The sequence below is a fragment of the Schistocerca piceifrons genome, chromosome 1, assembly GCF_021461385.2.
Source record: "Schistocerca piceifrons isolate TAMUIC-IGC-003096 chromosome 1, iqSchPice1.1, whole genome shotgun sequence".
Classification (NCBI taxonomy): Eukaryota; Metazoa; Arthropoda; class Insecta; order Orthoptera; family Acrididae; genus Schistocerca; species Schistocerca piceifrons.
In genome coordinates, this window is record NC_060138.1 from 459,516,621 (window position 1) to 459,529,046 (window position 12,426).

Here is a 12,426-nt window from a genome sequence, read left to right on the forward strand (position 1 = left end):
TACACTCCTGGAAATTGAAATAAGAACACCGTGAATTCATTGTCCCAGGAAGGGGAAACTTTATTGACACATTCCTGGGGTCAGATACATCACATGATCACACTGACAGAACCACAGGCACATAGACACAGGCAACAGAGCATGCACAATGTCGGCACTAGTACAGTGTATATCCACCTTTCGCAGCAATGCAGGCTGCTATTCTCCCATGGAGACGATCGTAGAGATGCTGGATGTAGTCCTGTGGAACGGCTTGCCATGCCACTTCCACCTGGCACCTCAGTTGGACCAGCGTTCGTGCTGGACGTGCAGACCGCGTGAGACGACGCTTCATCCAGTCCCAAACATGCTCAATGGGGGACAGATCCGGAGATCTTGCTGGCCAGGGTAGTTGACTTACACCTTCTAGAGCACGTTGGGTGGCACGGGATACATGCGGACGTGCATTGTCCTGTTGGAACAGCAAGTTCCCTTGCCGGTCTAGGAATGGTAGAACGATGGGTTCGATGACGGTTTGGATGTACCGTGCACTATTCAGTGTCCCCTCGATGATCACCAGTGGTGTACGGCCAGTGTAGGAGATCGCTCCCCACACCATGATGCCGGGTGTTGGCCCTGTGTGCCTCGGTCGTATGCAGCCCTGATTGTGGCGCTCACCTGCACGGCGCCAAACACGCATATGACCATCATTGGCACCAAGGCAGAAGCGACTCTCATCGCTGAAGACGACACGTCTCCATTCGTCCCTCCATTCACGCCTGTCGCGACACCACTGGAGGCGGGCTGCACGATGTTGGGGCGTGAGCGGAAGACGGCCTAACGGTGTGCGGGACCGTAGCCCAGCTTCATGGAGACGGTTGCGAATGGTCCTCGCCGATACCCCAGGAGCAACAGTGTCCCTAATTTGCTGGGAAGTGGCGGTGCGGTCCCCTACGGCACTGCGTAGGATCCTACGGTCTTGGCGTGCATCCGTGCGTCGCTGCGGTCCGGTCCCAGGTCGACGGGCACGTGCACCTTCCGCCGGCCACTGGCGACAACATCGATGTACTATGGAGACCTCACGCCCCACGTGTTGAGCAATTCGGCGGTACGTCCACCCGGCCTCCCGCATGCCCACTATACGCCCTCGCTCAAAGTCCGTCAACTGCACATACGGTTCACGTCCACGCTGTCACGGCATGCTACCAGTGTTAAAGACTGCGATGGAGCTCCGTATGCCACGGCAAACTGGCTGACACTGACGGCGGCGGTGCACAAATGCTGCACAGCTAGCGCCATTCGACGGCCAACACCGCGGTTCCTGGTGTGTCCGCTGTGCCGTGCGTGTGATCATTGCTTGTACAGCCCTCTCGCAGTGTCCGGAGCAAGTATGGTGGGTCTGACACACCGGTGTCAATGTGTTCTTTTTTCCATTTCCAGGAGTGTATTATAACCTACACTGTTCTGTGTCTATTTTAGATTATGAGATGTCTCTACATTAGAAATGATGCATGTGCTTCTGCTAAGCTGTTGATTTTTCCTTCTTTGTTTTAGACATAAAGCAGCATGTATATAATACTGATCCTCTTTTATTTTAAATCCTTCATGCTTTTGGCAGTATTGAGCATAATTATTGAATACTATCTGTTAAAAGCATCTCATTCAAAGAAGCAGATGTTTTTAAAATCAGAAACATTATATGAGATAAAAAAAAATGTACTCTGACAAATCTTATTGGAACTATATAAGGAAGCTCGTATTTTCAGTTTGAACATAAAATGTGAATTTCTCTTGTGAGCGTTATAATTAATTATACTGTCACACATGATTCACTGAACATAAAATAAAATAAAAACTAACAACACTACTGCAAACAAGCACATTCAAATGAAAAAGGGGGAGGTGCAATGAGAAGGAAAATGTAAAGTGAAGGCATACATAGCCTTTGGGCAACGGATACATAAAACTACACTGGATATGGACTGGATCGTGCATGGATCAGATAACATGCAGATAAATTTAGCAGGGGAAGAAAAGAAAAGTAGAAATAGAGGCAGGACGGAATACATGACCCAACAGCTAAAAGGGAGGGGAAATGACAAGAAGGGCAGAACAATTGGCATTAGAAGACAAAATCAAGTAGCTATGGAGTTTTACTGCCCTTTAATTAGTGATAATTAAGATCAGAAGCACCATACATGTTACAGTGTTCTGATACCAGGCATAAATATTTTAGGGAACCTAATAATGTACGAGGGCAATTCAATAAGTAATGCAACACATTTTTTTTCTGAAACAGGGGTTGTTTTATTCAGCATTGAAATACACCAGGTTATTCCCCAATCTTTTAGCTACACAACACTATTTTTCAACGTAATCTCCATTCAATGCTACGGCCTTACGCCACCTTGAAATGAGGGCCTGTATGCCTGCACGGTACCATTCCACTGGTCGATGTCGGAGCCAACGTCGTACTGCATCAATAACTTCTTCATCATCCGCGTAGTGCCTCCTACGGATTGCGTCCTTCATTGGGCCAAACATATGGAAATCCGACGGTGCAAGATCAGGGCTGTAGGGTGCATGAGGAAGAACAGTCCACTGAAGTTTTGTGAGCTCCTCTCAGGTGCGAAGACTTGTGTGAGGTCTTGCGTTGTCATGAAGAAGGAGAAGTTCGTTCAAATTTTTGTGCCTACGAACACGCTGAAGTCGTTTCTTCAATTTCTGAAGAGTAGCACAATACACTTCAGAGTTGATCGTTTGACCATGGGGAAGGACATCGAACAGAATAACCCCTTCAGCGTCCCAGAAGACTGTAACCATGACTTTATCGGCTGAGGGTATGGCTTTAAACTTTTTCTTGGTAGGGGAGTGGGTGTGGCGCCACTCCATTGATTGCCGTTTTGTTTCAGGTTCGAAGTGATGAACCCATGTTTCATCGCCTGTAACAATCTTTGACAAGAAATTGTCACCCTCAGTCACATGACGAGCAAGCAATTCCGCACAGATGGTTCTCCTTTGCTCTTTATGGTGTTCGGTTAGACAACGAGGGACCCAGCGGGAACAAACCTTTCAATATCCCAACTGGTGAACAATTGTGACAGCACTACCAACAGAGATGTCAAGATGAGCACTGAGTTGTTTGATGGTGATCCGTCGATCATCTCGAACGAGTGTGTTCGCACGCTCCGCCATTGCAGGAGTCACAGCTGTGCACGGCCGGCCCGCACGCGGGAGATCAGACAGTCTTGCTTGACCTTGCGGCGATGATGACACACGCTTTGCCCAACGACTCACCGTGCTTTTGTCCACTGCCAGATCACCGTAGACATTCTGCAAGCGCCTATGAATATCTGAGATGCCCTGGTTTTCCGCCAAAAGAAACTCGATCACTGCCCATTGTTTGCAACGCACATCCGTTACAGACGCCATTTTAACAGCTCCGTACAGCGCTGCCACCTGTCGGAAGTCAATGAAACTATATGAGACGAAGCGGGAATGTTTGAAAATATTCCACAAGAAATTTCCGGTCTTTTCAACCAAAATTGGCCGAGAAAAAAAATGTGTTGCATTACTTATTGAACTGCCCTCGTAGTATAAATTTCAGAAATTTTGAAAGCAAGGTGGTATTTACTTTATGTAACAGATTTGATTTATATCACTCACTTGTGATAAACTTTAAGATGGAATTAACTTATGAAACAGATTTGATTCACATCACTAACTTGTGATTAACTTGAATCAGTCTCTTCTAATCCAAACTGCGCTGTCATTATACAGTTTTCAGGTTCTGTTCGAAAACTGATGTCAAATCTGTCTGTGGTGCTCTGGGCCAAATCTTTACTTTCTTTTCTTGCCAATGCATTCATCCTTTTCTTCCTTACTTTTATTTCTTCTGCCAATTGTATTCATATCCAATCATTTGATTACTAAAGGAACTTGAGTTGGATCTGACTTTTCAATACTTGGTATGCGCTAATTATTACTATTTTAATATGACATCTCAGGTATGACAAGTATCATATTTTTATCTGTGATTTCACAAGGTTTAATATGTATGATTTTAAATTTTTTGATGATTGTCACTGCCAGTTGAACACAAAATCAGCTAGCTATGCAATTCAGAGAAAGACAAAACACTAACTACATACGCTAAAAAACTGAAGCTGAACCTGCTTTTTTAACAATGGGCAAAAGTAAATCCTTTAATACTGATAATCATTGCTGAATCATGAAGAGTCAGGGCCAGCAGCGTTTTTCTCAAAAAGATAAAGACGGCACCCTCAATTTAACATGGCCACTTTGAATGTACTATTACTGGAATGGAATCTGTCTGAAGTCACTTCACTATAATGGTATTATCAAACAAAGAATTCAACAAGTATATTAGTTATTAACATTATTAAAATGATGCTTTCATTAACACATGTATTCCCCAGTTTTTGGCACAATTTTCCTACATGTTTTGAACAGTAGTATAGTCCTGTTGCTGTAATGCTATTCTCACATCATCGGAGATGTGTTTCCTTTGCCGTAGTCTCATTTTCATTGTTGCGCAGCATATTGCCTCTATTTCTCTTCATTTTGTCATTTTCTCCTAATTTTATATACTTCTCCTTTTTTCTGTTCCTTACTCTTTCATTTCTGTACTCTCTTCTCTCTGCTGATTTCCATTTATATACCTATTTTTTTTTAATATCCTACTGTACCCCCTTTTTCTGGCAGTCCATGACACAGCTATTGTATTCCATTATAGTCTTGCAGTTGCATCTTCACACTCTGGAAAGAGAACACCAAACGATTAAGGTGCAGAGTTATGATTTGTGTAAATGAATCCAGCTATCATTCATTATTTTATCTCACATGTGATACAGGGTCTGGTATGGTGTAGACTTTGCTCTTACCAGATAAGCAACAGCAAAATGGCAAGAGTAATTTTTAGAAGATAGCAAACAGGTACAATATATGATACGTAAAAAAAAAAAAGAGCTACCAAAAATGATTGAGATTATATAAAACAGTGGAATATCCAGGATGGAGTGTAACAATATTATGAAAGGGGAAGTTGTTACTCACCATAAAGCAGGGATGCTGAGTCGGCCCATAAGGTCTTCGTCAAAAATAGACCACAAAAACACACACACACACACACACACACACACACACACACACACGGCTGCAGTCTAAGGCAGTGTGGCTACAGTTGCCTTAGACTGCAGTCATGTTTGTGCGTGTGTGTGTGTGTGTGTGTGTGTGTGTGTGTGTGTGTGTGTGTGTGTGTGTGTGTTATATTTTTGATGAAGGCCTTATGGGCCGAAAGCTTTATTTGTAACAGTCTTTTTGTTGTGCCTATCTATGACTCAGCATCTTCTCTTGATGGTGAGTAGCAACTTCCCTTTTCATAATATTGAGATTATATAAACAGCTTTCTGATACATTTGTTATAAAAGAAAAAGTCCATTAAAAATATTTTTAACTTAGTACACAAGTGGGCTGACCAGCACTTACCTTCAAAAGTTTCAATTCCTAGTACTGCCAACAGAAGTACTTTATTTACAAAACACTATCCACACTGTGTTAAGGATTCCCTACCACACTAACTGTGTCCAGCCTTATATTATCAGGAAATTAGCAGAACAGTGATTGGGCAATGAAATAAATGTGTAATTGGGAAATGAAATAAATGTGCAGCCATCCTTTAAGACACTAACATAGCCAAAGAACTTTTAAAGTCATTTTTAAAAAAGGGGGTGGTAGGGGCAAAGGATCAGTTGCAGCTCAAAGATGACAGAACAGATGAAGGGGTAAGCAGAAAATGACAGAGGGGGAACAGAAAAAGATAAAAGTTACAAATAATAATAATAATAACAATAACAATGCTAATAATGAAAATAAAATCTAATAACTAAATAAAGAATGGGAATGAGAAGGAGGGAGGGGAAAGGAAGAAAAGAGAAGGCAGATGAGGGAGACAGTGTGTACAAGAAAGTGGTGAGGTGAAAGGGTATGTCGGAGCATGAGTTCCCATCTCTGGATGTGTGGAAACTAGAGTTAGCTGGGAGAATCCAAGTGACTTGTATGGTGTAGCAGGCACTCAGGTCTCTTGAGTCATGCTGTATTGTCTGCTTAGCAATTGGATACTGGAGGACACAAGCACAGACAGCTTACCTTTTTCCACTCATGAATTATCCCAGACTCAAATTAAATGCATAACAAGGAGACATCCTGTACCCAACTGTTGAGCATGGACTACAGCATGAGTGGGCAACCAATGACCCGCAGGATGAACCCAACCTGTGATTCCTTTCAATATGGTTCATAGGAGAAATTTGTGGGAGAGCGCACAACTGATATTTGCTAAGTTCAAGTGATTTAGATTTTCAAAACAAACAAAGAAATTATAGCTTAATTATTCAGTTTTACAGAAACAACCCATGCCTATGGGATCAGTCATCAAAATTATTTTTGAACAAATACTTCCTAAAAGTATTTGTGGAAAATAACAGACTAAATTTCAAGCACTCTAATGATCAGCCTGTACCCAAGAATCACAACAAAGGTGCTCCAAATTGCTTGTTGACAGGGACTGCTTGTCTCGTTGCCATATTTTGTTTTTCTATTCTTTCTTGTATTAGCATTGGTAAATTATTTTTGTTCATTGCGGACATATTAGAAAATTGTTGAAACTGAAAGTAATTTACACTGAATCAGCTGCAACCTACTGCTTTTATAGGCTTTTACTTTTCCATGATGATGTTTCATGATGCCTGGCATCCCATATTTAGATGTTCATATTTATTTGCCCGTTGTGAACATTGTATCTCTACTAAGGCATTGCATAATTTTGCAACGGAATTCTTTAAGGCAGCTATTGTAAAATATCATAAATAAAGAATTAATGTCCATGACAACTAAATAAATGTAAATACCACAAGATGGCACTAAACATACTCGGAAAACACACGTTTTGAGGCACAATTTGTTGCTGTGGCACATTAGGAACGGGGTGCCGTTCATCCTGGTGTGTTTCCCCATAAACATTAATGACATGGGCACTATAGTTTTGACCCTACGTGCCAGTGGTGCTGAACGTGATGAGCTGATCCATGAGCTTAAGTAAGAAGGTGAATCAGGCTCGTGGGACACCATAAGTTGCCCATCCCTGCTCTACAGCATGACACACAAAAGGTATGAGTGCCTGCTACACCACCTGTCTAGTATGACTCTTTCATCCAGCACTAGTTTTCTTGAACTCTGGAGATACAGTGTATCCAACAAAGACTCGCTGATTTTATAATCAAATAACATGAAAATAGAGATTGGTAGAAGAATGCAATTAATAGTATGTTTATAACGAGAACTGTAACACTTTTACACAGAAGTTTTGAAATAGTAATTACAAAAATTGCTAATAGATGTTGTTGTATGCTGTAAAGCTTGTACCAGCACACATACATAAATTTGTACTCTGCAAGCAATCTCTGCAGCCACATTAAAATCTTTTCAAAATTACCACCACTAATATTACAGAGGTGGCACGCATGAACAATGAATTTTGCTACTGCATCTTGTAGAGTTCTAACAGAAATTGATTCAGCTGAGACACAAAATGCTGTCACAGGGAATCAGATCAGGTAATATGAAGGCTAGTTCATTCCTGCACCAGTAAATTTTGGATAACCTAATGTAAAGACTCTATTTCCAAAGGACTCATCAAGAAGGTGAAACACATGTTTGGTTCAATTTTGTTGGGCCCATATGGCATGAACCACTTGGTGTCTAGTCGATCCTACAACACTAGGTGTGCAGTGACAACTTGTTCCAAAATTACAATGTAACAGTCACTAATTATCAATTCTCACATGGCCATTCAATGTGTGTGTTAATTTAACAATTTACTGATGAATCTATTAAGTCAAAATCTATTGTAAATGTACTAATCATATACATTTATAAAAATGTGTGTGTGTGTGTGTGTGTTTCCACATCTCCTAAATGACAGGGTTGATTTCAACCAAATTTGGTTCAACAGAAGTTATCATTTACGAAGAAATACTATGGCAATAAGAATCATCTAGCTCCCATAGAGATAAGGGTGAGGGATAGAAGGGTTGGTAACCCCTGATTACTAGGCTGCCCGGCATGTCAGGCCTTTTAAGCGAATAGTATTGGAATGGATTCCGGGAGGAAGGAGTAGATGAGATGAACAGACAGTGGGGGGAGAAGAGGAAATGGACAAAAAGATGATAAGAAGGAGATGGACAGTGAAATGGGAGGAGGAAATGGCAGAAAGAGAGGGCAGGAGCAGACGACAGGAAGAGGTGAGGAGGAGATGGAAATAGATAGAGCAAAGAGGATGAGACTGATTGTGGGAGGGGGGGAGGAGAGGAGGAGATGGACAGAGAGAGAGGTAAGAAGGAGATGGAGGAAGAGGTGGGGAGGAGGGTATAGATAGAGATAAGGTGGAGGAGGATGAAATGGACAATGATAGGAGGAGGAGGAGGAGGAGATGGCTAAAAAGATGATGGATAGAGAGATGGGGAAGGAGGAGATGTGTGCAATATATGTGCTGCACAAGTATGTGGGTGAAGCCATAGTTAAGAGACTAGAATGAACCAAACATCACAAAAATACCATCAAACCCAGAAAAGCATTTTTCAACTTTTTTAGAAGTAGCACATAAAGCTCTACTGATTGAGTCTTGGTGTACTACTGTCAAACAGCAAAGTTTATAATGTAAATGACAAGAGTAATGGATTGTGAACCACAGGTTGTAGGGCTGTTCTGTTGTTTCAAAAACATTATGATTACTTAATGTTTGTAAATATGTTCAGTCACTCATTAATAGATATATCTCATTCTGAATATGGAACAAGTCAAGTTGTACATTAAGAGGGAGAAGAAGTTACTGCAGGTTACTACTGTAAATTAGCTAACAAAAACTTATGACTAGTTTTAATTACTCACACTGGTAATCATTTGTAGATTGTTTCATATATGAACATTTATATTACAAGAGGTCAAGTTGCTTTGTTAAAAGCCCATTTATCATTCTCTTACACTCTTCATGGTAATCATGCCAGCAAACAGAAGATACAGACACAGCAAAAACTGTAACATCACCCACAGCTGGTGAAGCAGGGTCCACAGGAAATACAGACCCACAGCAAACTTGTGATGTCACACTAGTTGCCTTGCTTGGTGCGTATTGCAAACACTTGGGCCCACGCAGATCTCATGGGAAATCAATGTATCAATGAAATGTACCTGCTAAAGGGCTCAACTCTGTCATGTGTTTTCGAGAGCTTGCATGTATTTGAATGTGCAGTTATGAATTATTAAACTTATCTGAAACAGTAACTCACCCCCCACCCCCATTGTAGATAGTTGCTGGAACTCTCAAGACCTGCACTGTTAGGTGCTGTAAAACATGTCACAGGGTCTGTGTCTCTAGTTGGCTCTGTGAAAAGGTCCTGAGCCAGGTAAGCTGATGATAACACAACCTAATCACATGAACTTCCATAGCAGGCAACTATAAGGCCACCTAGCAGCTGACTCTCCCTCAGTTAATATTATCCGACTTCACCTCTATAAGTGAATTGCAACCACCACAACTGTTTACCCACTCCCATCTGACACTCATTTTGCAAACACAATTGATAGAATTCAGAGAACTGGCATTTGCAGCTGACTGCAGAACGACTCTACTGCTGCCAATGTATATTTAATGCAACAAACATGAAGCTACGATAAGGAAAGTTGGGCTTGTATGAATTTGTAGATACAGTCATTTTCCCCTTGCTCTATTTGCAAGTGGAACAGCAAAGTGAATGATTGGTAATGGTACCCTCCGCCATGCACTACATGGTGGCTTGAGGAATATGCATGTAGGTGTAGATAGTGAGTCATTTGCCAGGCACACCAGCCAAATCAACATCAGCATTTCTCTCCATGGCCAGAAGCACTCAGTCATGGGACTGCAGCCTTCATGGACCCTTTCTTAGGTCCATGTGGTTAAATGTTATGGACTCCTTCTCCCACATCGCATATCTCTGCCCCCAGTAGATAACAATGACTGCCACGGTGGCAGCCTTGGATGGCTTTTTGCAATAGAGGGTAGGCCTCACATGCTGTTGACCACCAATAATCGCCAAATCACAGCAACCAATTTCAAAAGGTTTTGCAGTCACAAAGGACTTAAACAATCACCACACCTTCCTTCCATCGAACCTCAAATGAGCTGGCAGAACAGTTTGTTCACACATTTAAAATTAAGATATCAGTAGCCTTATGGGTTGTTAATTAGCTTCAGCACTAAACGCTTTCTTAGCTTCTTACAAGTCCACACCTGGCCCGAGTCCAGTCAAGCTCTTTCATGGGTACCATACATGATGCTTCTGATCTATTTCTACACCAAGAACATGAAACAACCGCAGCATTCTGAGTGGTTGCCCCATTGTGGATATGCACACCCGGGTGGAATCCAAGTGCTTTGAAACCAAATCATCTTCATCAGGGGCTCCAGATGTCTTTCAGGAGCCTTTCATCAATACATCATTCAGCCCCTGGTCTCTTCCACTACCCTGCCAGAAGAGGAAATGGAAGGTACAATCAGGCTTACATGCTAACATTGCCTACATCCTGTGAGAGTGCCTGCAGTGGGTAAGCCTATGATATTGTAGGCTGGTCACATGAACTTCCATAGTGGGTAAATATAAAGCCACCCAGCAGCAGATTTGATCTCAGACATTATTATCCAACTTCACTCCTACAAGCAAACTACAACTGCAACTGCTGTTTAGCTGGACCAATTTAGACTCATATTTTATAGTGCTATAGCTGATAAGCATGTCATTTCCACCATGCTTATCATTAGAATTTCAACGTGCTTGCATAACGAAATAGTAGTGATGGACTTGTACTAAATTCCATTAGGCACTGCGGCCCTTAATTGTAGTTAGAAATTGTTGTTTATGTTAATTTTTGCCAAGAATTATTGTTATTTGGTTTTGTGGGCTAATAAACCATTTTAATCAGTTTTTACAGAAAGTTGATTTTTGTTCAATAAATACAGTTGCTTTTAAAGTGAGGATTACAATATTATTCAGCTGCTATTTTTATATAATGTTTCAAACAAAGCATTTATGTAACTTCACACAGAAACTGTTAGGTGTCTGTAGCTCCCAAATTCGAAATCTGTTTAATACAAACTTAGTTAAGCACCCCTAATTTCAAGTATTCAGATAAATTAGAAAAGTGGTTAATATGGCAGTCTTTTACTTTGTTTTTGAATAATGAGGACTTTCACTTTCCTGCCTGGTGTGCACTGGCAACTCATTACAGGTTTTTGCATCAGAATAGAAAACTCCATTGTGAACCCTAGTTAGGGATGCATAGTCTAAATGGAATTTATTTTTACTTCTACCATTGTGATTGTGAACTGCACAGCATTGGCAAGTAGGTGTAAGAATTCCAAGTTTGTGAACTGGCTTCTGAACAAAAATTGTTTATCAACTTTGCACATATTCTTACTGTGTAGTTCTTTATGCTAAATACTTTCTTGATTTAGCTGCAATGCCACAGATGATTGCAGCACAGGGCAGTACCGACAAGGAAACATCACCAACCTGACCTCATATTTTAAGGAAAAAAAGCACACTTGCAAGATATTAGCCCCAGCAATCAACCCATGCAAAAATTTGGACCATAATTCCATAATTTGGACAGTATGCAGTTATGACCTACTGAAAGTACAGCTTGTCAACTTACATGTGAAACAGTTGTTTGTCACTCACACCACTCCACTGCAATTGCCTAATGCCCAAGTGGGAAGAACTGTAAGCAGAGTAATATCCAGAGCCCTATTATCTGTGGGATGTCAAAGGCAAGGCAAGAGGAGGTGGCCAAATCTGCCAATGTGTTTTGAAACTTTGTTTGAGAACACACCATTCTATGTGAAAAAATAATAAGTAGTGTGAATATGTAACTTGTCAACTTCACACACATATTTGTTCAATATTATTTTCAAACTATTATCGATATTCTGCAGCTGTATGTACACTTAAAAATCAAAATGAATAAACCAAGCATCTGAAGCATTATTGTGAAATGAATTTAGTTATTTTCTAGCTACAATTTAAACATGCCAATCACATTGAAGAATAGAGCATCTCCTGCAATTGTACTTCACTTTAAAAGTGCCAGCTCAAAATCCAAAGAAAACAATGTGCAGCAGTGATGTTAATAATTGAATAGTACTGTTAGAGATGACTTGCCCCCAGCTATTCCTCCATTTCCTTCCATTGCAGATGGCATTTTCCAGTCGGATACATATTTCCAGCACCTCAACTATCATTTTGTGGCTTACCAGGCAACTGATGCTGATCAGGAACAATCCCTTTTTCTGTCATGGCCCTCTGAAGATGTATTAGATTTTCTCTACAAGTT

General features: G+C 41.1%; 1 protein-coding gene across 4 annotated transcripts in view; it reads right to left on the bottom strand.

The window, feature by feature from the left end:
* The window catches only part of LOC124793147 (uncharacterized protein YJR142W), a 287,324-nt gene that overhangs the window by 54,853 nt on the left and 220,045 nt on the right, over window positions 1-12,426 (bottom strand). The window contains exon 9 of one of the 4 annotated variants that reach the window (XR_007016578.1): window positions 4,662-4,758. The exons of the other annotated variants lie outside the window; for them this stretch is intronic. The gene's annotated coding sequence lies outside the window, so the exon portion shown is untranslated. The remainder of the gene's footprint in view (window positions 1-4,661; window positions 4,759-12,426) is intronic. 4 annotated transcript variants of the gene reach the window in all.